Here is a 26,308-nt window from a genome sequence, read left to right as displayed (position 1 = left end):
TTTGGATTTCAGCTAATCTGATACACAGAAACCAAAATGCTAGACTGGTTCAATGTATTAAGAACTGAGAAATGCATTGTTGTTGGCTTATATTGGTAATAAACTGGTCACTGAGCGCAATAATTAGTAAATCCTACTGGTTTTCTGACTTGCATTTGGAACTGGGTTATTTAAAGTCAAAAGTCATCCCCAGATCAGAGCTGTGACTGCTGAGGTGAATGAAACTCTTGCTGTTTTATAGCCTGGGAATAAATACTAAATAAAGGTATGTAACATTTAGTGCAGAGATAAAACGCAGGACTGCAAAGCTGCTGAATAAAAATAATCTCATGAAAGAGATGCAGATAAAGGCAAAAAAACCCCCCCAAAACCTCCATAAGTATATGCTGCAAGGCAACCAATATGATGAGAGGCTGAGAGTTTAGACCACTTGGATGAAAACACTTTGACAGCTGAGTCCCAGTTTCACACCTGGGCAGCTGGGTCTGTGATGCATGTCATTTCCTGACTCCCTTCGCCACCTTTCATGTCTGTTTGAACAGCAACAATCTATTAAAGGAGCCAAAATACAAGAAGAAAACCTTCACAGCAATAAAACTGTAGGGCACTGAGCTGAACATGTAGATTCTTGTTGCAATAATCTGAAAAAGTATTCACTCCCTTGCAGATTTCTTTTGTTTTTGTTTTTTTAAGCACACGTAAGCGTTTCAGATAATCAAGGCAATTTTAAAAATCAGACAAAAGTAACCAGAGTAAATACAAATGAGTTCACTAATAACACAAACCAACCTGGCCTTATCTGAAAAGTAATTACCAAACTTGTTAAATCTTTTTTTTTGTTTATTTTTTAAAGCTGAGTTAAAATAAACCAACCACACCCAGGCCTGACTACTGTCAAATCAGTAATCAATAAATTAAACAAAACGTGTACAGCAAAATAAAGAAGGCTTTGAGATCACAGAAACACAATGTTACATCCAGATTTAGAGAAAGTTGGTGGAAGCGGGAAGACGGGCTGCTTTACTGCTTCAGTTCAATTCAGGTGGCCCAGTCAAAGTCAGGACCTAGATTTAACTGAAATGTTGTGGTACGACCCAAAATAAACCATTCATGCTCTAAATGGTTACGATGTGGAAAAAATAGGTTTTGCAATACGTCATTAAGTTTAAGGGGCAATTGCTGCTTCAAATTGTGATCATGTTCTTTCTTTGAGAAAATGTAAGTTATCATTTCAAAAATGCTTTTTGTATTTAATCAGGTTATGTTTTTATGATATAAAATGTGGCTATCAGCTAAAGTATTTAATTGACAAAAAAGCAGAAGGAATCTGTAAATTTTTACAGCACTGCATGTGTAATACATACCACTGCAAAATTTATTTAAACTACTATTTTTATACAACTTAAAATATGTTGTAAGCCGGAAATATTTTAATTATGTCCTTAAAGTAGATGTGAGGAAAATGTGAGCACTTTTAGGAATGAGTCAATGAAAGTATTTTTTATGTTCTTAGCTACATGCAAGAAGAAAAATGTTGTCAGTTAGATTTTCAGTTTCAAGCATGCAGCACCCTGAGGTGAGAGAATCATTGCTGCAATACCCAAATCGCAGTTATGAGCTTTGCTGATGATCGTAGCATGAATAGTGCAGGTTTAAATGCTTAAAGTATGATGCTCAAGAGTTATTTACCAAAGGCACCACGTCCTCTTGAAAGGCAGGAATGTAAGAGTGTGAATTGGGTTTTAGGGTGATGTATTGTTTAAAAAACTTTATTTTACATGAGAAACACATCATGCCCAATGAAGAAATGGGATACTATGAGCCTGTTTCTCTACCAAAGGCCTTAGGGAACATTGATGGAGTCCATGGCATCATTGACATTCAGAAATACCAAGACATTTCCAACAAAAAGCTGATGCTTTCTGCCAGCAAACTGAAAATGGGTGCTTAGGTCCGTCATCAAGACCAAAGGAGACACTCAGATCAAGACAGAAACGCTTAACCAGACTAAAACGAGCTTATTTCCAAGAGCCAAATCCTACAGGAACCGTGTGGGGTGATCTGAATGGAGAAGAGCATAAGACCATAAGACGGCTCATACATCTGGATTATTAATAGACACTGTACAAGGTGGCATGTTCAGAAATTCCTTGCTCTCTATACTCTCTAGGCTTATGACCAGTGATAAGAGAAAACCAATCGCTATCATCTTTGCAAAACTGGGATTTGCAAAGTATTGACAGCAGGGGAGCCATTAAATTTGCCACTAGTGATTTTCTTAAAATACTAATTTCTCAAGAGAAGTGTTTCTATTTTTTTTTTTACTCAACTGAATAAATGTCCTCAAATTAAAGGCTAGATTTCTCTAAAATTCTCTGTGTGAGAAGATGCTTTTTGTGTAAAACATCACATTTATTTTAAGATTTATTACATGTCTTCACCAGAGATACCAACAAATCTGTCTGCAAATATCTATTAAACAAAATACTGATCGTATATCGGTTTGGACATTATCATACTTCCCATTTTACTTAAATTGATGTCGATAATCGACAGGCTTTATCAAGTTTTGAACAAATTTCCAATTTCACAGCTCATAAAATCTCTCTTTCCATATGTGGCGAGAAAGCACACCCAGAGACGAGAAATGAGATTTCTTTTTTGTGTCTAATATCACTGCAGTACAGTCACTCAGACTGAATTATTCTGTGACTGGTATTAAATGAGAGCAGCGGCTCTCTCACAATGTGGGAATGTGTTTTTTCCCCTACTTTGTGCTCTGTGCCCTGGCAATTACAGCGAATGTAAGTTCAACTTATATTATCCTCCATCTCGTTAAGAGTTCAGAAGGCCCATAAAGGGACAGATATTCTTTTAGTACAAAGGCTAATACATAAATATGACAGGTTTTGTGACTGATTTTCTAAGATTTTCCAAGGTTCTCGTGAAGGAATCCTTTTGATTTCTCAAAGACCTGAAAAGAAAATCTGATGGGTGATATTTTACTCTGAAATGTTTTGTCTGCTCTTCAGGGCCGCTGATAAAAGCAAATGGTGTCATGATTAGAAACATCTCCTTAGAAATGAAGCTACATACACTTAAACAGACACAACCACTTCACAGTGCACTTCTACATAGATTTAACAATAAGTCGTGTTATTTTGTCTTTTTTTACGGCGTCAAATCTTACATGGTTGGAGGAAGGAGCAAGGAGTGGCACACTTTGTGCTCTAGGAATAAACACAACAAAGACTTACAAAATAAGACTGAGTTCTTGGACAGACATCAAGAAAGCAGCCTGACGACGCCATAGGGAGGCTGTGACTGCTGTAAACACTGCTGCCTTCAGATATGGCTGGACAGCACCAAGTATGACCTACTTAGTCTGAAGCTTGCTGAACTCTTAAAGGAAAATTCAGGCCTTTTTTCCACTTCTTGGCCAGAGACATTTCTAAAAATGTAATGGTATTGAAGGGAGCAGTCAAAGTAGTAAAGTAGGGATGCAAATTAATGGTTTTGAATTAATTAATTAATTAATTAATTAATTAATTTTAAGTTTACTGATCTTAATCGACTAATGATTAATTGATAAGCGGCCATTTTCTTATAATCCTAAGTTTTCCCTTCTGCTATAAAAGTAGTATTAATTGCCTTAATGTGTTTGTAAACTTGTGATTTTCTAAGTTAAACTGAGATGCAACCATGTATGTAGTTTTAAGCCAAAGCCTCAACCTGCTGCTTAATGTCTGAAATCATGGAAACATCTAAATAAAATCAAAAATCATGTTCGTTTGAAGATCTATTTTCTAGATGCCTATAGGTGCAATCTTTATTTCTTTTTCAATCATGAAGTACAAACAGAGCTGGAATATCCAAACATCACGCTGTTCTGCTGCGAGACGGGTTCTGTGCGCCAGAGATGGATGTGTTTTGGTGCCAAATGTGGGCATCAACCTTTGGAAAAAAGCAATGGACCTTGTGAAGATGTTAGCTGAAGATTAAGGTAGAGAATTAGTTTCCTCAGTGAAACTAAAAGGCCAATCAAAGTGGAAGAAGCCATTATTTCAGTAGCGACATAAAAATGCCAGACTGGGCACTCAGGGACAAAGACTTTAACGTTTGGAGGGATGTCCTGTGTTCGGACATAACGACCATTGTTATATTTGGACGGAAAAGGGGGAAGCTTGAACACCATGCCAGCTTTTAAGAACGGGAGTGGAGGAACATGTGGAAATATTGAATCAACATCTCAAGATATTCTCACTCTTTCACTCCAGTTCAGGAGGAAAAGGACAAATTTCCTGCAAACTATTGTGAGACTTTTGTTAGGTGATACACAAAACGCTTGACCCAAATTATACAACAAAAAAGGCAGTGTTACTAAATACAAGAAAAATGTGTGCAAACTTCATGATTATTGTGGCATGTGGCAAATAGAAAAATTTTGGTTATGCTAACCGAACAAAAACAAGAGAATTTTAGTCAGATTGAAAGTCTAAAAAATAATTAATATTTTAACTTGAAAGAATAAAAAAAAAGCAAGATGAGTCACTTCCATTACCACTGTACTGTAGGTGTGATAGCACCATTACAGCGTTAAAAATAAGGGTCAAGGTGGTTTCTTTTGCTTTTTTAAAACAGTTTTAAGACGTTTTCACTAACAAGCTCAGAATATCATGTTCTAAAAAGAATAATGAGATTTAGAAAAGTGTGCGCATGCATGTCTTAACGAAAAGTTTCCTGTATGAATCAAAGTGCAGATGGAAATGAGCACCTGTGGATCAGGCTGACACTTTGCCCTCTACTTCCCCACACCCAACACCAAACGTTCACTTCGTGCATGTTGGAGCATACAAAAGAACCTGCTGATCCTTAGCTCTGGATGATGAATCAAGACCAGGAAATGAAAGCCAGAACCCAGAGGTTGTTGTGGGGGAGGAAATGTTCACACTGATGAATGCATGCTTGCATGCGAGTCTTTCATTTACAGTATTCAGTGCAGCAGGATTTTCTCTAATACACATGTTTGAAATTAAACAAGCAAAATCAAACTCATGCATACAATCACAAAAATGTTTAAACAACTTTGAGCTTGTTAGTGATCAAGGTGGGGGTTTTAAATAATGGACAATATATCAACAAATTATTATTTCAATATTATTGTTGGAACTATTTATTCTTTATATTTATTTCTTTGAATTGTTTAAATTTATTCTTAGTTTACTTTATACTTTAGGTTATTTACAAGGTTTACTTGTAGGTTAATATTTTTATTTTATTTAATCTTTGTTTCCTATAAGTAAAGGGATTGGTGCAGGACCAGCATGCACTGGAGTTGGCCCTATGGTTTAATTTTTGTTTATTGCTTCAGAAACTGGAAAAATAAACCATGAAAAGCAACTTCCACGTTTTTTGGACATTGGGCTGCAAACACAACATCACCATGGAGCGGCAGTGGCTCATTGATTGGATTTTTAAATAGAATGCAGTAGAAGCCCACACCTGGCAGAAATGATGGTGTCCTAAATGTTAAAGGTCAAAAAGAGCGCTGGAATCTGAGTAATGACATGAGATGAAGAGGAATTTAAAAATGTGTTTATCACTTATTGCTGTTGCAATATTTAACCAAAAGACAGTGAACCTCCAACTATCCACGTATTCTCAAATTCACGTATTTGTGGATTTTTCTTCTGGAACATAACCCCAAATTATTCATAGAAAATTAATCTATCCACAATTTGTTTTCGTATAACATGTGAAATATTCAACAGAAAAGCAGCTTGGGAAGCTGAAATCCCTAGGTATAATATTAGCTGACAATATTGGCTGCAGTTTCAAAGCATCGATCCAGAAGCATCACTCCTTTCTCTGGGCGGTGATTGGCTCAATCCTAAAAGTGGAGATAACGAAGACTGTCTATATCGGTTTCAGAGGTAATGCTAATATGGTTTCTACTACGCATATTTAAGCATATTAAGGTATATTTGGTGTTTGTAGACAGTGCAGGTGTTTTTAGAGGTGCAAAGACTCATGGATTTCAAATATTCATGGGTGGATGTGGTTTGTACCCTCCATAAATACTGGGGTTCAACTAAAACCTAATAAGATTTTAAGCAACCGTCAAGTACAGTAGTGGTAGCATCATGCTGCCCACAAAGTGGGTCAATTGATGGAGGAAGACCATTACTATGGGTTAGAGACTTTGACAAATGGTTGTTCCAACAGGACAATGGTCCCAAACAGACATCAACACTGGTTTTGAATCAAGCAAGACTTCATCAACCAATCAAATGATATCAATAAATTCAAATGAGGTCGACCAAAACAACTGAGAACAGTGGTCAAATATTGATTTGATTTTATTTTTTATTGTTTATTTGAATGGGAGCAAGTGTTAAGTACAAGCAAATACTCAACACTGACATTTGCATCCTTCACTAATTTGCAACGCACGACTCCAGATGGGCTGTGAATAACATAAACAATTTTAAAGACAGCAATTTTTAAGAAACGTCTTTAGTGACCTTAAAACAGACCACACCGACATAAGCTCCATCACAGAACCAATTATGCAATTATTTCTTGGTGGCAACATCTAGCTTGTATTAGTGCAGTTGTTAACTGAGTTTTTGTACATATATAATTGGGCTAATGTGTATATTTTGGACCCTGTGGAGATTGAAGAATATTCCCTGAAGTTGTATGTTGTATTATAGTACTACAATGGCAAAAAGCACAGCTCAAATGAAGATTCAGAAAGCCAAAAATAATTAAGACATCCATTCCATGACAATTGCATGTACACTGTATTTGTAGCTAGTGTTAAGTGCAAATTGGACAGGCGCTTCAAGGGGTGACTGAACTGAGACAGGAGGAGGTGAAACAGGGGGAAAAAATGTATTCATGCATGCACAGATTCTTTTCATATCGTCAAACACTCCATAAAAATCTGAGCCTGTCTGTTGCAAATATGAGCCGTTTTACTCTGTCACACATGAGTGACTTTTGCTATTACATTGCAGTTGTTTGGTGAATGCCAACCATGGTGCTCTCATTCAATTTTGGTAAACTCACAAGCACGCCAGTGCATTATCATACTTTCAGCTCAAATCCAAGAGTAAAAAGAGTGTAAGTTGAAAAATCAACCAAGTTCCCTTCCTAATGCTCTTTCCACTTTACCTCAGTGTGATGTAAAACGAATCACACTCTTAATGTTGAATTGAATGCTTTGCTGTCCTTTGGTGTACTAGTACTGGGTACATAATCATATCCATAGTTGACTGCCTAGGAGGTTAAAAAAGCTTTCCCAACATCCTGCCTCATAGAAGGTGAACTAACTCCATGTTCTACCTTTACCTTTCCTGTCATAAAAACCATTATAATTAAATCCCCCTTACAATCATTATTCATAGGATTATAAAATTATTAAGATTGTCTCCTGCAGGGTACAATAGACCTTTGATAAATGTGCAATGATCCTATTTAATGCTGCTGCTCTCTGCGCAGATACATAGGTGCTTGAGACAGAACCAGCCTCAGAGCCCTGTGGGGGAACAAAGGCATCAAAGCAACTAAGATACTCCATGTGCATGCACAATCACGCAGGGACAGAGACGAAGCCCCACACACACGGGAGGACGCAAACACTAAGATGTGTGTGCCCAAACACAGCGCTTCCCTGCAGTGGCACATGTACACGCACATACAAATGCAGCCAGCCACAGTTCAGTGTTTGGGTAACCATGGGGACAGTGAAGCCGAAGGTTTGTTACTGAAACCTAGTTAATTAGAGAGAGGCAGAATAATGCCGATACTCAAGGGAAAGTGTTTCGCCATCTGTTAATACCCACAAGCACCCTCTGCCCGGTTGCGCGCAGAGGAAGAAGCCGGCCGCCGTTGTTGGTGCACGGCAAACATCTTCTCCCACGGCGCTCCGATACGTGGAGGCCAACAGTTTCTTCTTCTTACTGGTATTAGATGACTAATTGGAATAGCTAATACTGAGCCGCTAAATAAAGCAGGCTTGCATCTGCTGCTGACATACACCAATTATCGAGTGGGGAAGGAGATCAGGGTGATAAGTTATACAACTACATCCAGAGAGAAAAAAGGGGCGAGATGGAAGGAGGGATGGTAAGTTGACACGGAGGAGGAGGAGAGAGCGAGGTGTCGGGGGACGGAGGAAGGGCTCCGAAAGGGAGGGGTGATGGAGGTTGAGTGAGTGAGTGAGTGAGTGTTAGAGGCAGAGACGAAGTGAAAGAGACTTGATGTTGGAGAAGAGAGAGATGCGGGACTAAATCTGCCGGAAACGTAGAGAAAAACAACAGGATGGAGTGTGCGTCGTCTTTTTAAGGAGGTAAGTGATGAAACTAAAGGGTGAGACGGACCCGTTGGAGAAGGGGAGCAGATTGATGGATCAGTAGAAGAGCAGGAGCTGAATGCTGAAAACCTGGGCAGATAGAGGAGGAGAAGTTGGCTATGAGAGCAAACCCAGATAAGATATGAGCTCTCAGCTGGTTTTGGCACAGCCTAAAAACTAGTGTTTATTCACCTGCATGCGCATGTGTGTGGGGATGCGTGCGGGTGTGTGTGTGTGGGTGTGTGTGTGCCTCTCTCAGTGGATTATGTTGGGAGACAGGAGTAATGATGTTGATGACGGAAACGGGCTACAATCTACTTTACATTCAGCTGTGTTGAACCAGTCTTCCGTCTGTGCTTTCTCCGTCGCTCCATCTTATTTTTCTTCCCTTCTCCTCGCTCTCGGAGCCCACACCCCCCAGCCCCCACCCCACCACCAGCCCCTGCAATTCCCCCAGGCCCCCAGAGCAACCTGTTTGTGTATTCCTCCCTCTCAAGCTCCCCTCTCCATCCTCTGCCCACTTGTCCTAACCACCATTACACCTCTTTCAGTCATTTAATTTCTAGCCATCATTCATTTGGTCCACTCGAGAATCTGAATCAATTTGCCGCTGTCCTCATGTCAAAAAGGACAAAGCTACTTATAGGATAAATTAACTAATAGTGCAAAGGCTCTACCTGACGAAAGAGATTGATTACAGAGCGATTAGATAAGAAATTACTTTTTAAAAGCAGAGGACAACCCATTAATTAAAACAAAAAACAACTTTCAAAGGGAAAGAACTTAAAACAAATGAAATACATATACAGCCTAAAGAAACAAACAAGCTGACAGATCAAAAAAGAAATACAATGACTGAGGTAAAAAAAAGAAAAGAAAAAGAAAAATCCACTTGGAGGAAATTCATCTTATTGCAGTTCTCTCTCCTGCACCTGTGTTTACAGCCCTTTATTGGTTTCTCTCAGCCCCCTTGGCAAAAGCAGCTCCAGAATCTTAGTGAATATGAATGTGCTTTCAACCTTCCTGCAGCCTCGTTCACACCTGATGAACACACAGGTGCACGCATGCAGACTGGTTTGATGATAAAGGTGGATCCCAAAGACTGAAGTGAACCGGAATATAACCGGAGACAATCAGGCTGCACTAGATGTGATCTGATTATTTCTTTTCCAGTGTGTTGAAATTAATTTCGATACATTCACACGACCAGGCTTGCAGTAACCATCAGACTGCCTGGAAATTAGCAAAGCAAAGAGCAACAGGAGCCAAGGTCTCCAACAGCTCGGGGAAGAGGCTGACTTGAATTCAAATGTATGCAAATGAGCATTCATGAGGAAGAAAAGTAGCCGAGGTGTAAAGGTGTTTTCACTTTGATTTTTTTCCTCATAAATCTTCTTTACTTGTTCCAGCAACAGCTGGTGGCAGTTTAAATGCTTTTTAAATGCTGGAGATAAACAGACTTGCAGTAACGTGATGCCAGAATCAAATTAGTTAAACCTTTGAACGTAAATGAGGTCATTAACTGGCAGATAGCTGTAACAGGCTCGGAAATTTGATTTATGTCAAGTACACTGAAAATATTGGGAGAAATATGTAAAAAAAAATTATTTTGCACAATTCAGTCTTTTTCTATCACAAAAAGTGATACTTCAGTGAAACCAGGCAGGTTGTGAAAATTCCACTGGAAGAAGAAATTGGAGTAGATTTATATTCTGTATTGATGAAGTGAAGCTTTTTGAAAGCAAAACATATTTTGTCTACACATGGAGAAATGTTTGTGGTTTATCCAAGGCATTAGAGAGCAAAAGAGACCAAGAATTTCAGCACCTAACAGGAAGGCTGAACAAAGGACAGCAAAGTTTTTCTGTTTTTTGCTCATGTAATGTGTTACGTAAGATGGTTTATTTGGAAATGTTTGAATTTCAGAGATAAGGGTTAGGGTTAGTTTCCCTGTGTTAAATAATTACACAGGGAAACTACTGTTTTCTGAATATTAGCCATGCTAACTGCACTAATTGGCAAAAATAAATAAAACGTGAACTCAATCAATATTTTGTTGAAAATATTTCTAAAATCCAGATTGTAGAACGAGTTGATCTAGTTAAATTATGGAAAAGCAATTTTGGTTAAATGGCACCGTTCACCCACTTGGCAATCCAAAGTACTTCACACAAAATCGAAGGAAAAACATTAAAACAACCAAAATGTCTAAGCTTTCATGAAAAGAAAGGAATGTTAAAATGTCAACTAAAGTGGTGCATAATAGAAATGAAGATACCGGAAGAGCCTCAAAGCACAGTACAATTACTGTGAAAGTTTTTTTTAATCAAAACTCAAATTTAGTTTTTGTAGCAAAATTTTCAACATATTGTTAATTTATTTGCTTGGAATAATGTTTAAAATGTGATAACATTAGCATTTATTGAAACATTACATTTTCTTTATTGCTTTTTTCAGTTGATACTAAATAACACATTGAATAAATATTTAATTATTTGTCATTTCTAAATGTATATTTTGTTGTAGAAAGGTTGCACACAGGGTTACTTTTAAATAACTGCTGCAACAATTATTGAACCAGCTTTGGTTTAGTGTCAGGTTTAGTTTTTAACATCTATGGCCTTTTATTTTGAAAGTGGGTTTTTCTTGTACTTTCTGAAGGCACGGCAGTAAAACAAATTGGCTTTTAGGCAGCTTTGCACTTGAAGCAGCATCCATATATCAGTTTTCAATTAATTGTTCTAAAGGCCCAAAGCACTCAGCGTTGCACTGAAGACTTATATGAACACAGAAATGTGAACCCTAATTCAGGACATCCAGATAACATCCAAGACCAGAGCTAAGCACCATCTTAGCTCATTAGATAAAACTGACACTTCTAATGCATATGAAGGCAAACCATCTCTGCTTTTCTTTAGTTTGACAAAGTCTTGTGATGCTAACAAATTGAGTTTGAGCAACCAAGTCAAACATAAAGCCCATCTCCATCACTTAAACAAAGCTTTCTGCTGAGCATTCTTAAAAGATACTCTGCAAATCTTATCATAGAGCCTTAATCCAGTACAAGCTGTCAGTTCTGACAGTTTCTGCAGGAGAAGTGAGCTGCTTTAGGATGTCGAACTAAAAAAGAACATTGTTGTGATTCAGCCTGAAACATTGCACACTCAGCTGACCAGAAACCACAGAGACATTCCCCTGAATCCCTCTCAACCTCTGAAAACACCACATCTAATGGAGTATGAGGCCATTTTACAGCATAACAAGTATCTGTAACAGTGTTAATGTGTTAATGTCTCAAAAGAAAGTCAATACCATAAGACTGAGGACCATCTCTGTCGTTAAATGCATATCTATGTTGACTGTTTAGATTATTTTCCAAGAGGCGATTTGTTTTGGGTTGACTTTGTGAGCCTTAAAATATGCTACACATCAGCTGGCTTGTAAATTCTGAATTAAATAAATACTACAATAAAGGTGCTTTCTCCTTACAGAGTTAAAGCTTTAACCTATTTTTACTTAAGACAGTAATTGCCTTTGCAGGCCTGTTAAATAGACACTATAAGGTATAACTACACCATAAATTACAGTAATTTACCACAGACGCACTAATAATACCTACAGAGAAAATACTTCTATTTGTCATGAAGATATTCATAAAACAAAATTAAAGAAATATATATAAACCTAAAATGAACTTGGCTATTTCCAAGCTATTTCCACCAAAAGATGCAAATATTTTCTGCAGCATGCAATAAATCCAACTTACTATACTTGATGTTCTTCAGTGGCACACATGAGACGACAGACATGAAGAAAAATCTTGCTGATGCAATCCTAAGAGAAGCTGACTATAATAACCTTTTTTTTAAGCACAGCTTGGATAAAATTGCATTATACGGTGCGGCACCTCGGGCGTTCATGTCAGCGTCTCGCATTATGATACAAAATGGGTCAAGCTGCACATTATAATTTGAGCCGTGGAACGATAACGACAAATCAGGCAGTATTGCCTCATTGAGTATATCAAATATATAAGCATGTGTCAGTGGATGAGATAGGATACAGAGCAGAGCAATAATGCAACATAAAGTGTATGTATGAGATCATTTAAATAGAGACTGAGCAGGATCGTGTGAGAAAAGGGCGTTATCTGTGATTTAAAGTTCAAAGACGGAGTAGTAGATAACGTTGTTACTGTGGCCAAGAAGCCTAGTATAGCAGGCTTTTAAAATGATTCAGACTGAGTCCTTGGAGGCCATCTTTGGACAAGCGCCAGAGGGTGCTGGTGGTGCAGCAGCAGCACCTGCATCCAGGCCCCCAGGGGCCACACGGTCCCTCTACAGTTGTCACTGTGTGCAAAGCGGCAGCAGTTGCGTACATCTGTGCACAACAGGAGATTACGAGGGAGTCCCCGTGTTTGTGCCCAGGTCTGGTTGGCGAAAAATCTGCCAGCAAAAGCTGATTTGATTGTTGCTGTGTTTGCAGCATTCAAAGGGGCTGAGCCGCCATGACTCTTCAGCCCAAAGGTAATAAATGGTAATTAATTGTGAGGTGTGCGTCTAAGGCAAATAAAAATCATTGGTCACGAAGACTGAATCAAAATGCATCAATATCAATTTAACCAGCGTTGACTCCGAGTTATTAGGCCTAGAGGAACCTTGTCTTTGACCGCCAAGTCTGATAATGACAACGTGAAGCGTGTGAACGTGACTTTGTGTTACTTTAGCCAGCATGTTTAAATTAAAAAATGGCCGCTTTATGAATTAATAGAGAATTATGCGAGCCAGAAATATGTTACAAGTAAATCAAGCATTGTAACCTTCGGAACGAAAGTCAAAAACGACTTACACACCTGTGGAAAGATTTGTTTGTAATTTAGGTTTCTGCAGCTTTTGAACAAAATCAGAACACTGAATGTAAAACTTATGTCAGTGATTCTGAACTCAAAAGTACATTTGACACAATCTTTATTAAGTTGATTGGACAGGGAAGCACAACACCAGCCAAATAGCTGTAGCTGTGTTTAGAACCCAAGGTAATTTGGTTTTATTATTAAATTAATATCAAATATCAAACAAGACTGACATACTAATGAGTTGATTAAATAATTAATCCATTTCACTACGCTTACGTTTTTTTAAAAATAAGTGTATTGATCAAACTTTATTCCATAAACTAAAGTGTAAACTAAATGTTTAAAGCCACCAACTTTTTGTGAGTGTTAGGATAAAAAGAAACATGAAAACATCATGGCCTGTTGCTCCATTGAGCAACAGGCTTCTGGCTGGGCAGCCTGCATGCACCAACAATGTATTATTCATTGACAGAAACACTGATATTTTTAGACCTGTGGCTTGTTGTTGGCACACAGCACCTTTCAAACGTATTTGTGTGAACTTTTGAACATTTTTCCATTTAAAACCACAAAACTTGATGCATTTTATTTGGATTTTATGTCAACCACCCTGAAAACAACATGCCCACCATTAGAAATAGTAGTGGTGGTGAGAAGATAGACTGAGATAACTACTACACAATACTGGAAGAAAACCTGATAAATAACCCAAAGCAAATGTTAAATCCGCATACAGAACTCAGAGCCGCTCTACATCCAACGTGACTGAACTTGAGCTATTTAGTAGTAGAAACAAATCTAAATGTACAAAACTGGTAGACACCCACAAGCAGCAGTTTTGTTGTTTGTAATTATACTCACAACTTTGTGTTGGTCTAACAGACAAATCCCAATAAAAAAAAACATTAAATACTGGAATTGTAACGTTGGAAAAGTTGAAGGGGCGTGAATAAACTTTCACGGGGCAGCAGCTATGGGTGCGCACCTGTCACTCTTTTTGCGCAGCTCGTTGTCAGGAGTTGTCGGACCATGACGACCTGCTGAACCCTGTAACAGAGCTCAAAGAGCCGCTGTAAAGAGCGGCCCCTATAGAGCTCACTCACCGGGACAGAAACCAGCCTCCACCCGGGACAAGGAGGAGGAGGAGGAGGAGGAGGAGGAGGAGGAGGAGGTGCGCTGGAGGCGACACCTGTCAAGCTGTTGCTAAACACGCCGGCTTTATGAAAAAGGACTGGAGACTTCGGGGGATAAACCGAGCTGGAATCGGAGATTAGTTGCTCCTTTATTGTCGGTGTTCATCACTCAGACCTCTGAGGAGAGGGGAAAGGTGTGGAGGGGGGGAATATGAGGCATTAACGTCATGTCAAAAGCTGTTTTCAAAAGACTGTGTTGAAGTTAGCATCTGATCTGTAGGCTCCCACTGGGTACCTCGTTAAAGGGCTATTCCGCAGCACACGACTCTGGACGTCCTTTGATTTGTTTCAACTCCAAATGAAAAAGAGTCAAACTGGACTGGATTAGTTTGTGAAACGTCATTTGTGAATACTTTATTCCATCTATGAAAAAAGTGTGATGGCAATGCTTTTCTTAGCTTCTTCGCCATAATACACAGAGTCCATTTTGAAGTCCAGAGTCCATTTGCTACACTGCAGGCAGATCAAACCGGGATGAAATCACTGCCAATCATTTACCTGAGGCCACCTATGATAGCGTCCACCTCAATGCAACTACACAACATAGGAAGTCCAAACATGGGGAGAACCATTCAACACTGATTCCAGCTTTAACAACAACAAAACATTTTATCCTTTGTTCAGTTTGTGAAAACTTTTATATCTGTTTTTAAGCTACAAGCCACCAAAGACCTGATCCAGCTTACAACACAACCCAAAATTTGATGTAATAACTTGAATGACAGACAATTTTGGATTTGTAAAACCTTTATTACATCAGTATAGGTGATATTTATCTTTCTTTTAAGCTTAAGATGGCGTCCATTTTAAAAAGCCCACTTGTTTCTTCAGAAACAAGTGGAGAAACATAACTTGTTTTGTTTGTTTGTCTGTTTGTTGTTTTGTTCTTTTTAGATTTGGACGTTTTCTGGTCATAAACCCTCTTACATGGGGCCCGTCATAAGAACAATTAAATAGGCACTGATTTATCTGTCAGATATGAAATCATTATTCAATTTGGAAAGCAAAATCTGAAATATTTTAGGCATTTTTGGGGGTACATGATAAAAACTTCAACACTTAGAGTAAAAACAAGGCTACAATTATTTTAGACAAATTGGACAATGTACAGTTTATGATTTAAGATGTATTTGTGTTGGGAAAATAAATAAAACATATTTTATGCTCTATTGACCAGTTTCAACATCTTATATTTGATTCATAATAAAAGCTACCCAACAAAAGGGCAAACCTGCAAAAAAATTATATATTTTTTTATTCTATAGCACACAGTAATCTGGAAACCTCTATTGCTTTGTGAAAACTTATAAAATGGACAAAAACAAAGCTGCCCAGGCTTAATTCAAGCTAGAACACAAAAAGAGTGAATTTTTACTAACTGAATACAAAATTTCACCCAAGTATTTTCCCAACACTTCAAGAATTCACAACCATCCAAATCAAACATATTTTAAACTGAACCGGGGCAAATTGTTGTCCGGAGTTATTAAATTCAGTGGAATGGCCCTTTAGTCAAACGTCGAATCAGATTCCAACTTCAGCGTCTTCCCTTTGAGTTGACGAACTTGACGCAGATGGCACCTGAGCGGTGCGCATTGAGCGCAAACAACGGGAGAACCGGGATGTAAAAAAAAAAAAAAAAAAAGGGACGCGGGGGGGGGGGGAGCTTTACACCCACTGCTCTCTCTAAATCCCACGCACACACGTTTCCCCCACTCGTATTAACCCACTACAGAGCGCAGAGTAAAACCGCGGGGTGGGAGTTAGTGCTCGTCGCGGAGCTTCGGTGCGGGCAGATTCACCCTCCTTCGCCCCGCTGTAGAAGCTGTTGAACCTGCTGTAGTACCTGCTAACCGGAGAGGATAATATAGGAAGGGACGCCCCGCTGGACGCGAGCAGGAGAGGGTCACAAGGTATGGATCTATGCCATGTTGATGACTGTGCGTTTGTGGAGGGAAAAGAGTCGGTCCCATTACGGATATGCAGGGTTGTGGGGACTGTCATGCTCGGTGTGCTTCTGCATGCATGTGCGCTGGTTGGTATTGTGTGCAGTCGTATCGTAGAAGCGCTTTTACGCAGCAAAATGTAGGGGGGAAAAAGTTGTAGATTTAACCTGCAACGTTTAAAAGAGTTTCAACCAGAGCGAGATTAAAGAAGAGGATTATAAATTGTAAAGAAAAAAAAAGAATCCCCTCTTGCCCGTCTCCATCCTTGACAGGAGCAGCGATGTGTGTGTTTTTAATCAGAGTATAATTGCATGCGGTCATTCTCCATCATGTGTGTGCCTTGCATGAGAAAAAGAAGCCCTCCTTTTAATCTGTCACTTGTGCGCCAACAGATGTGCTTTGCAGCTTCACTTTGAGTAGGACACAAGCAGGACTAAACCCACACACAGAAACAAACAAAAAACACACACACTCTTTGCACTAAACCCGTCGAAAATCTCCTGCTGGATGCAAAGATATATGCGCAAACGCACGCACGCACACAGATGCACTGTAAATACATGTGAGGGATTACTGTAGTCGTACATCACACCAAGCCTGCAGATTAGAATAATATTCTCAGGGCCAAAGATGTAGAGAACATGGGACTAGATACATAAAGAGATGGATGGATGATGGATGCATGCATGGATGGATGCAGAGAAGCCAAAAAGACGGGAAAGACAGAAGGAGACAGAGAGCAGCAGAGAACACGAGATTAAAGTGTAATGTCCTAGAGAGAGACAGAAGAGAAAAAGGGAATCCAGGCCAAGTCGTGTAGTTAGAGGGAACTGCCATGGCAGAATGTGGCAGGAATAAAGACGAAGAGAAGGCAGCAGACACTCTTTCTTTATCGCCTCCCTTTTGATCTCCTCTTATTCATCCATCCGAAAGCAAGAGGGGAGAGCTGCTTATATAACTCTCACTTTGAAACCTATTAAACCAAGAGGGGGTGGGAAGGGGGGGAAAAAGAAGGAGGAAAAAAACACAATAAGCCTTTTAGAAATTGTGAAATTGCGAGACAAAATTTTGAAATAAACCCCGGAAAGAGGAATAGACACTTTTGTCTCTAAAATCCTGCAGGAAGAACTGAGCCAGCGGCAAGTTTTTAAATGCACTTGGTGCTAAAGGATATGTAAATGTGGACTTGTTCTGCACAGCATGCGCCTGCTGTTAACGCTTTTGTAGGCCCTAATTGAACTCCAAGAATTACTCCTGACAGATTAATCTGGTCTTTTAATCAGCCCTTCGTCTTGTACCGTTGACTTGTGCAGCTCTGCAATCAGGATGCAAACGCTGACTGCGGGCAATAAAATACAGCATTAAAATATGATCAGAGGACTCTGTGTTACAAGCAGAAGCTCAACAGGCTGCAACCGTTTACAAGAAAAACTGCATTTTAGATCATCCCTGCTCACTTCGTGTGCATATTCTCTACTGGCATGGCTAGACAAAAATGAGATTTATTGGAAACAAAATATTTTTATAGCTCAAAAACATCCTTAACAGTGTTGTTTGGATAAACTCAGAAATGGTAAATGGGACAAAAGCACTACTGATGCATTCATCATCTCATGTCCAAATTGTAAGGAACTACTTGGATCCAATATCTGTTAGGCATAATATTTACGGCGCCACATATTCAAAGTCTAATTGCTAGAAATGTATAATCTATTTGGGCACCTGAATGGACTTCATTGTCATTTACGCCCCATCTGTTGATTTTATTGATCAAAATCCTAAAGCTCAGTGAGAGTGGTGGCATCGTGATGATGTAAAACAAGGTGAAAATGAGGGTAAATCCCAGCAGTTTTTCTATTAAACTACTAAAGCACTGCTACAAATTGTATACAAACCCAAATAAAAACGTGGTAGATCAACCGGTTGAGATTTGGGTGTTAATAAAAGGCAGAGAAGCTGTGGGGGAGATAAACAGAGAACAGTCCACTTTACAAGCTTTATGTGCTGATCAGTTGTTATGTTTTGATCATTTTGTCAATACCTGCACTTTGTACCAGTGCATTGCAGTGTAGTACCAACCTCCTTGTGTTAAATATGATGATTCTTATGTATCAATTTATTTTTCTTATGCATCTTTGTTTAATTTGGAGACAGCGTAGAGTACAATTAATTATTTATCATTAGTTCAATGTTATTTTAATAATGCTGTATGTTGTGACTGTACATGGTTTCATTTCCGTCTGTGTGATGTTACTGTATGTGAAAAGTGATGTGAAAAAGCAAGGAGTGTAATTCTGTTGTGGAAATTCAATGCAATTGTTCCATGGAAACATGGAAAAACTGCTTAAACGTGCACTTTTGTTGTACCCATATTTAAAGACAGTTGGTTCTTTATCATTTTCGTCAGAGTTATTAAGAGTCCTTGCAAAAGTTCCACAGAACCACTTGTGGCTGCAGGTTGCAGACCCATGAACTAACATTATTTGGAGCTGCTGCTTAAAATTTTTATCTGTCAAACAGACTATGAAATGTTGCCATTGCTGGCATAAATTGCTGCATGGTTGGTATAAAACATCTCGCAGTAGATGTGCCTGACCAAAAGTGCAAAGGTACAAAATGATGAAGGACAGAAATGGCCAAACCTCCAATGCAGAACACTACATGAAGCCTGTTTCACAAAACTGTTTCTCTTTGTTAGCTGGACTGAAGCAGGCAAGGTAAGGGTTGACCTCTGCTACCTCTCAGTTCAATAGAAAGGTATTCATAGAGCTCAGGGTATGTAAGGCTTTCTGTATTTAGGTATACAAAGCAGGATGTGGCGATCTTGAGTGATTGCCTTGTAAAAGGCCAAAGCAGATTAAAGAGGGGCCTTGTCGTTGAACAACCATAGCGCAAAACTGGAGAGCTGGTACTGCAGCGCAGTTCAGTTTACTTTAGCAGAACGCCTTAATGATGGTGGGAGTGTGTAGCCATTGAGACATGGTCAAGAGGACTTGCTAAAGTTTAAGCCAATGGTCAGAATTGGGTCCAAAGGGGATTGAAGTGAGTTTGAAAGCTGCATGGGTGAATTTATTTCAGAAACAGTTGATCTACTGAGATTTTCATACAACACCATTTCTTGAAGTTATTAGGGAGTGATTCAAAAGGGGAAAAAAAATCCAGTGAGATGTGCTGTGAGGACAAAAATGCCTTCATGACAGGGTCAGAATAGAAGTAAATAAGAAGACATCGATCTATCCTGCCTTATATCAATGGGTTTGTTGCTATAGTGCTCTTCTGATGGCTACCTCCAGCAGCCCTAATAGTCTCACACTGATTACTTTAAGTGTAACAAATTTTTGGAAAATTTTCACAAAGTGAGCTGAGCCAAGAGATGCTGAAAGGCGAGGCCAAGTGTGGGGATGAGCGGAAGGGGTATTCAGGGCTGTGGTCAGAGCGAGAGAAGTACTGTTACTTACTTATAAACTTTGTTGATATATTTAGCGATTTTCCAGACTCCAGCAGCTTCCACTCTCACCATCTGTCAATACAGCAGAGCAGCTTTGGGTTGTGGAGGAGATTCTTGTGAATGTGCAGCAAACCAATCTGCAGCAACTTTTAGATGCCATCATGTAAATATGAACCCAGAATCTCAGAGGTAAGGTTCTGGGATCTTGATGAATATGAAAATTTGAAGACAAAAGAGGGTCCAATCCAGCATCAGAAAGTTGTACCCAATATATTTCTATACAAGTTTCAAGAAATGTTGAAGAACTTCTATTATATGAATCCATGTTAATAGGTTCCTCGGTGAGTGGGTTTTGTTTTAAGGATGGTTTGTATTGTTGTGAACATGACTCAGTCTCCCTCTTGTATTCTGCTTTACACAAAAAGGAAAAGGTTTCTCTCTGCATGCTAATATGCAAGCGTTTCCACTAATCCTGTGCGGCGCTGGGCTTTTATTTTTCTGTGAGCTTGTTGGATGTTCGTCAAAGTAGAGCAAATCAAAGCAGGGATCTAAACTGTGGGAACCTTCTCCATACATTGTGTACATGGGATGTCATTTTAAAACAATAATTTGTGTTTCCTGTAGTATGATGTACAGGAAACTATTCTTACTCACTCTATAAAATCAGTCAATCTATTCTGTATGCTTTAATGTAAATTCCCAGCTGCATGACTCGAGGTTCCAACTCCTCCGCACTTTTCATCAGCAGAGAGGGCATCTTCCCTGGTGGCGGTTTGTTCGGTTTACCAGTGTGTGATTGCATGTTCATGTTCAAGAGCACTGGGTCACCTCCCTGTGGCTGCGCTGTGCTTCATGTATCTAAGTAATATGTCTGCTCTCCTCAGGCACTTTCACCCTCCTATCTAATACACCGACCTGATTGATTTCTGACTCTGTTCATCTACTGATTTATTATTTTACAAAATACGACCCTCATCATCTCTATGACCTCAATATGCATCCTACTTACGCCTATTAAAAGTGGAGACTGATTGACTGTACATCACTTTTAAATAATACACTCAACCTCGTTTATATTACTCATGACATTCTGCATCAATGTTTCATAACTAAAAATGTATGCAAGAGAGAGTATGAAACCGGGACAAGAATTTAACTAAGCAACAATACTTACAGTAATTCCTTTGGCATGCTCCGAACATTTCCTTTTATTAATGACTCAATTATGGAGCTGGTTCCAGTCCAAATCAATTACCAGCTGGAACAAATGAGAAACATTTGAGCTGTTCATGCCGGTTTAGTTTTTGCTTTATTATTTTTTATTCTATTGTGTAAAGCTGAAAAATGCTGAAGTAAATTGGTGAAGCACACGCTTTAATGACAGACTGCAATATTATGCGGTAGGAGTGTGCATCGTATTCAACAACCAGAACAATCTAAAAAAGAGCTGTGTAGGCTGGTAGTGCCGACTATATTTGGACCTCCAGATATACCTGTGCATTAGTGTGTCCAGGTACCCCACCTTATTAAAGCTTGTGTGTGGGAAATGCTGCACTTGTAGCCAGATTTGGAGTTTAACCCACCCCCGAAACAATGATTTCATAACTGCACTCTGAGCAGCTTTAGAGCCACTCAGACAGAGAGAGAACTGCCTTCCTGATTTAAAGTGAAGTATATTAGGGCTCACTTTATTATCCTCCACTAAGACTTGGGAAGACAAAGCTCCTTTAGATGTAAACATTCATGGTGACAGTGATTAAATCTATAATCAGTCAATTACTCAAGCTGAGCTTGTTGTTGAACTTAATTAAACTTCAAACTAGTGTAAATATGATGTACACATATTATCTGCGGTGTTTTATATTATAACCCAAATACAGCTGTACAGTTTGAGCTGCAGAAATATCTGCTTTGCTACAGTTTGGTAAACCCAGCCGTCCTACACATTTTTCATGCCCAAACTCCGAACTATCCCAACATAAAAATGAGCAGAACTTTCAGCCTAAAATATAAATACCAGCAAAGGACTTTTTCTGAACCTACTGGTGAAATATCCAATGAGATCAGAAACAGAAACCTGTAAAAACCATCGATCCATGACAGATGGATGAATGGATGAATAGATGGATGGAATCAGGAAGATAGAAAGATGGACAGAAGGTTTATTGATGGATGGATGGATGGAACATTCAGAGAACAGGAAAGTAAATTGTGCAGATTAGGGTCATTTCCCAGAAGCCTCGTTGTTTTTCTCATGCAGTCGGTGCTGTAAGCCAGCAGAAACAGAATAAAGGAAACTTCAGCAAAAAGACAGAGAAACAGACTCACTAAATGACACAAGCTCATTTACACCTGATGTTAACATGTGATCTGTATCTGTTTAATGATCCAATTTATGGGGTGTCGCATTTACACTTGGCAGGGCTGTTGGAGTGCAAAGGAATGTCACCCTGTGAGCCAAACAAAGGCAGCCAGAAGGATCTGTTATTGTTTATCTGTACGCCACACATCATAGATCAGAACTGAGGAAGAGAGGCTCGTAAAGTTTTGGCACTGCGTCTGCAGGTTGTCTCTCAGCTGCAACAACTTTACTGAGGCTTTATTTATTTCAGACAATGTTATCTTAGTCATTTCTGTAAAAAGCTCCAAATTGTCCTGGTCTACATTTTCAATTATCTTTTCCAACAAGACAACTGAGATGAAAAAACAAAATTATCTTTTTACTTCATGCTGAAATTACATAGCTGTGGCTCTCCTGTCCCCAAAAACATTACATATCAGGAAAACACTCCAAACTTAATTGGACGAATTTCTGACATTTTATATGATAATGTCAGCTTGTGAAAGGCGGTTTCAATAGAAAAATATTCACAACCCAAACCCATAATTAAAGGTACATACTGAACTCTGCGCTGGTACAAAACCAGGACAAGCTGATTAACATGCTCATTATCTTCATTCTGCCTGGATTCAAACTGAATCTTAGTATGCAAATGAATTAATCATAGCTGCTGAATGTTTCAAAGAATCGCTTTGAGTGTGCGACTGACAGCCTACTGTTAGGTAATCCTTCAACCTGCTGATTCATTTTTAACCTAAAAGAGCCTTTCCAAAGAATTTTGTCAATTTGCTTTGAAGAAGATTTTGATCCTGTAAATCTGAGGCAGTTCCATATGCATATTTTAATCTTTTTTGCTGCCCAAGCTGACAAAAGTTCAAGAATTTAAAAAAAGGTGTTACCTGAGAGGAGCAACAGAGGCAAATAAAGTAATTCAAAGAAAGGAGTTCTAGTGCTTCCTTTTATATTTGCATTAACATTGGATTCACTGGACCTACTTTATGCAGATAAACCTGCCCCACAATTCCTTGCAGCTGCAACATTCAAAGCAACACTCAGTTATTTTCCTACAGTCGTCCTAATTAGCATTAATGCAAACGCTCTGGAAGGAGGGTGAGTGCAGGCAATCTGCAAAAACAATCTGTTCCACTTATGTGGGTTTTCCACACACTTTTTGTTCGTTTGTTTTTCCAATGATAAAACTTGGAACTGGATTATTACTTTAACAAACCTGGCCATGTTTATAGAGCCTCCTGACAAAAAAAAAATTAAAAAAAATAAATGAACAGAAGTCATTTTATCCCAGATGAATGGTAGTACAACAGCTCGCAGAAATGTACACGTCCTTAGTTAAAGTCAGGGTTTTTATCATTTAATGAAATGAGAATGCATTAAATAATTGTAAGCATAATCTGAAAAATGTATAATTTTATGGGTATTGCTCATAATCATTTTCAATAAAATAATATTTGAAAACTTAAGGTGTATTCTAACCTTATGACTTAAGACAGTGTCTGGTGGGACAAGCCTGCCAAAATGTGAAGTGGTGGACATTTTAAAGATTGGTAATCGGTCAGAAAACTGTAATCGATGCATCGCTAATACTGTGCTACAAAAGAAAATGTTGAACTAGTACTTTCTTGCTTTAGTTCCTTCTGTTTTCTTGGTACATGTCCAACACCAGATACAGTAAACCTGATTACCCAGAAAAGTTCAGCCATAAAACTTCTAGTTTGTAAGTAGGTCACATACAATCGACACGGTGGTGGCAGCATCATGGTCGGTGAGGGCTGTGGACAAGATACATCTTCAAATCTGATGCTGACTTTGAATCAAAAGGAGGTTCAATAAAAAAAGTAAAATATTTTAACCACATTAGTGCATCTTTTGATTTTTGATGTTTAACATCTAACAGATTTGTCTAATCTAAGTTGTGCTGAATTTATATGTAAAATTATACTTTAACAGGGGTGGGTGCACTTGTGAGAATAAGTTTATATGAAGTCTCTTTCTCTATAAACTCCCAACGTTTTTAGTAGAAATCTGTGAAAAGTACAGAAAGTGGTAAGACAGACCTTTTGAGTAATCGATCAAACGTAAAGTGTTTTCTGAAGTATTTTCACTTGACCCAGAAAACATCGAGATCAAGAGAAGATATGAAGGAGAATTCATAAACACAACTTCCGTGCAAAGACAACTCAATTGCACTTCCACCACGCTGTGCATTAACTCGTTTTGCAGCAGGTCTGCCATGATGAATGCTCCAGAATGAAAAACAGAAACTAAAAACACGACGTGCACTTCATTCTTACTGAAGCGATGTCATTTAGTGTTGGGATTGCGCTGAGGTAATTGTTGCGTTTCTAAAAGGTACAAGTCTCTTTATCGCTTCAGCCATGCTGACTTATAAAACACATCCACTCACATATAGTAACCCAGTAACCCTTTCTGTCTTCAAATGCACCGCTGCGGTTTCTGTGCTGACTCTGATACATAAGCCCAAGGTGATTCACTTTTAATGCTGCTGCCGTAAGGAACTGTGGGAAGGCGTTATCTTGACTCTATTAAAAAAGGATGGTCCAGTATTTCCTATGCAAAAGGAGATAACAGAGAACGCAATGAAGCACCTTTCTCAGCATTTAGAGACTTCAAGCGGTTCTTATCAGGGCTGCAGGACTGATACTTCTGGGTCATTTACCTCACTTAGGAAACCTCTTTTGGAAAATAAAATAAAAAAACGGGGAGTTTGAACGTAACACTGATGCCGAGTGGTGGGCTGTTCAGAGTCTGTCATCATATCAAAGCAAACCCACGCAGCCATGCTGGAGATGGCCTGTGTTTACTTTAATTGTTCGTTTATTTTGTCATCCTGCATTAACATGTGTTTTTGTTCTCAAAGGATTTCTGGACCAAGATTATGTAATAATTGGAGTAATATGGGAAAAACTGCCTTGCAAAAGTATCAACACCGAGTGAACTTTTCCTGCTTTTATCATATTACAAAATCAGTTTATGGGATTTTATGTGACAAAACAAAACAATTGAAGACATAAGTGTGGAAACTGTATTTGTATTTATCTCTCTTTATTCTGATTAGATCTGGAATTAACGATTATTTTGAAAATCAATTGTTCTGATGATTAAAAAAAAATTGGCACAGTCTATTTTTTTCTTTTTGCCTCTTAAGCTAAGTTTATACAATATTATAAATACATTAAAAATACAAACAAGTAATTCATTTCCTTTTTAAATAAACAGTTAACTATTTTTTATGATTAACTGATTAATAATTGGATAGGAAAAGGTGCTTAATAGGAAATTTTTATTTATTTAGTTTTACAGTTTGAACCAAGTGAAGCTAAACTGAACCATTTGAGGGGTTTTGGGTAGAACAAAAAAAATTTTTTTTTTCCCATTTCAGCCCTAATTTGTACACCTGTAAATAAAATTTTGTGTGTATTAAAATCAAGAACCACACCAGACAAGTTAAAGATGAAATTGTGGAGTGTTATAGGTAACTCTTGAGGAGCTACGAAGATCCACTCCTCAGGTGGGAGAATCTGTTGACAACGTCACTATTGCTAGAAATCCACAAATCTGACCAACACAGAATAGTGACGAGAAGGTAAAATATGAGACAGTCTGCTGCAGTGATAATGTGGAAAACGGTGCTCTGGTCACATTAAACCACAAATTACATTTTTAAGCCTAACTGCAAAAATGTAATGGTTTGTAGAAAACTAACACACCCTGATTACGCCATCTAGTGGTAGCAGCATCATGCCGTGTGGATGCTTTTCTTCATCAGGCTTCAAAATACCTCAGACTGGTGGAGGGTTTACATATCAGGAGAAAAACACACAGCCAGAGCTATAATGAAATAGATCAAAACATATCCCTATGTTAGAATGGTCTAGTCAAAGTCCAGACCTCAGTCCATTAAAGAAGATGGATTCAGATTTGAAAATTTGGTATTTACAGACTGTTACCATTCAGTCTGATGGAGCTTGAGCTATTTTTCAAAGATGGTAGGCTGAGAGTTTTAGTCTCTAGATGTGCAGAAACACAACCAAAGACATTCAGCTGTAACTAACACAAAAGATGGATATTAACGGGCTTGAAAACTTTTGCAAGGCAAGTATAAATAATATTACAAATAATTGTATCCA

At 38.6% G+C, this 26,308-nt stretch overlaps 2 protein-coding genes across 6 annotated transcripts in view; one reads left to right on the top strand and one right to left on the bottom strand.

Annotated features, from left to right (window-relative positions):
* Positions 1 to 26,308, bottom strand: part of macrod1 (mono-ADP ribosylhydrolase 1) — a 183,172-nt gene that overhangs the window by 92,935 nt on the left and 63,929 nt on the right. The window lies entirely within an intron of this gene.
* Positions 8,167 to 26,308, top strand: part of flrt1b (fibronectin leucine rich transmembrane protein 1b) — a 55,228-nt gene continuing 37,086 nt past the window's right edge. The window contains exon 1 of one of the 3 annotated variants that reach the window (XM_028008923.1): positions 8,167 to 8,356. The gene's annotated coding sequence lies outside the window, so the exon portion shown is untranslated. Of the gene's footprint in view, positions 8,357 to 15,258; positions 16,321 to 26,308 lie in introns of those variants that run through there. The other 2 variants (XM_028008921.1, XM_028008922.1) reach the window with 2 other exon arrangements.

The sequence above is a fragment of the Xiphophorus couchianus genome, chromosome 23, assembly GCF_001444195.1.
Source record: "Xiphophorus couchianus chromosome 23, X_couchianus-1.0, whole genome shotgun sequence".
NCBI classification, from domain to species: domain Eukaryota; kingdom Metazoa; phylum Chordata; class Actinopteri; order Cyprinodontiformes; family Poeciliidae; genus Xiphophorus; species Xiphophorus couchianus.
Note: the sequence above shows the minus strand (reverse complement) of the source record. Positions and strands in the feature narration are given on the sequence as shown.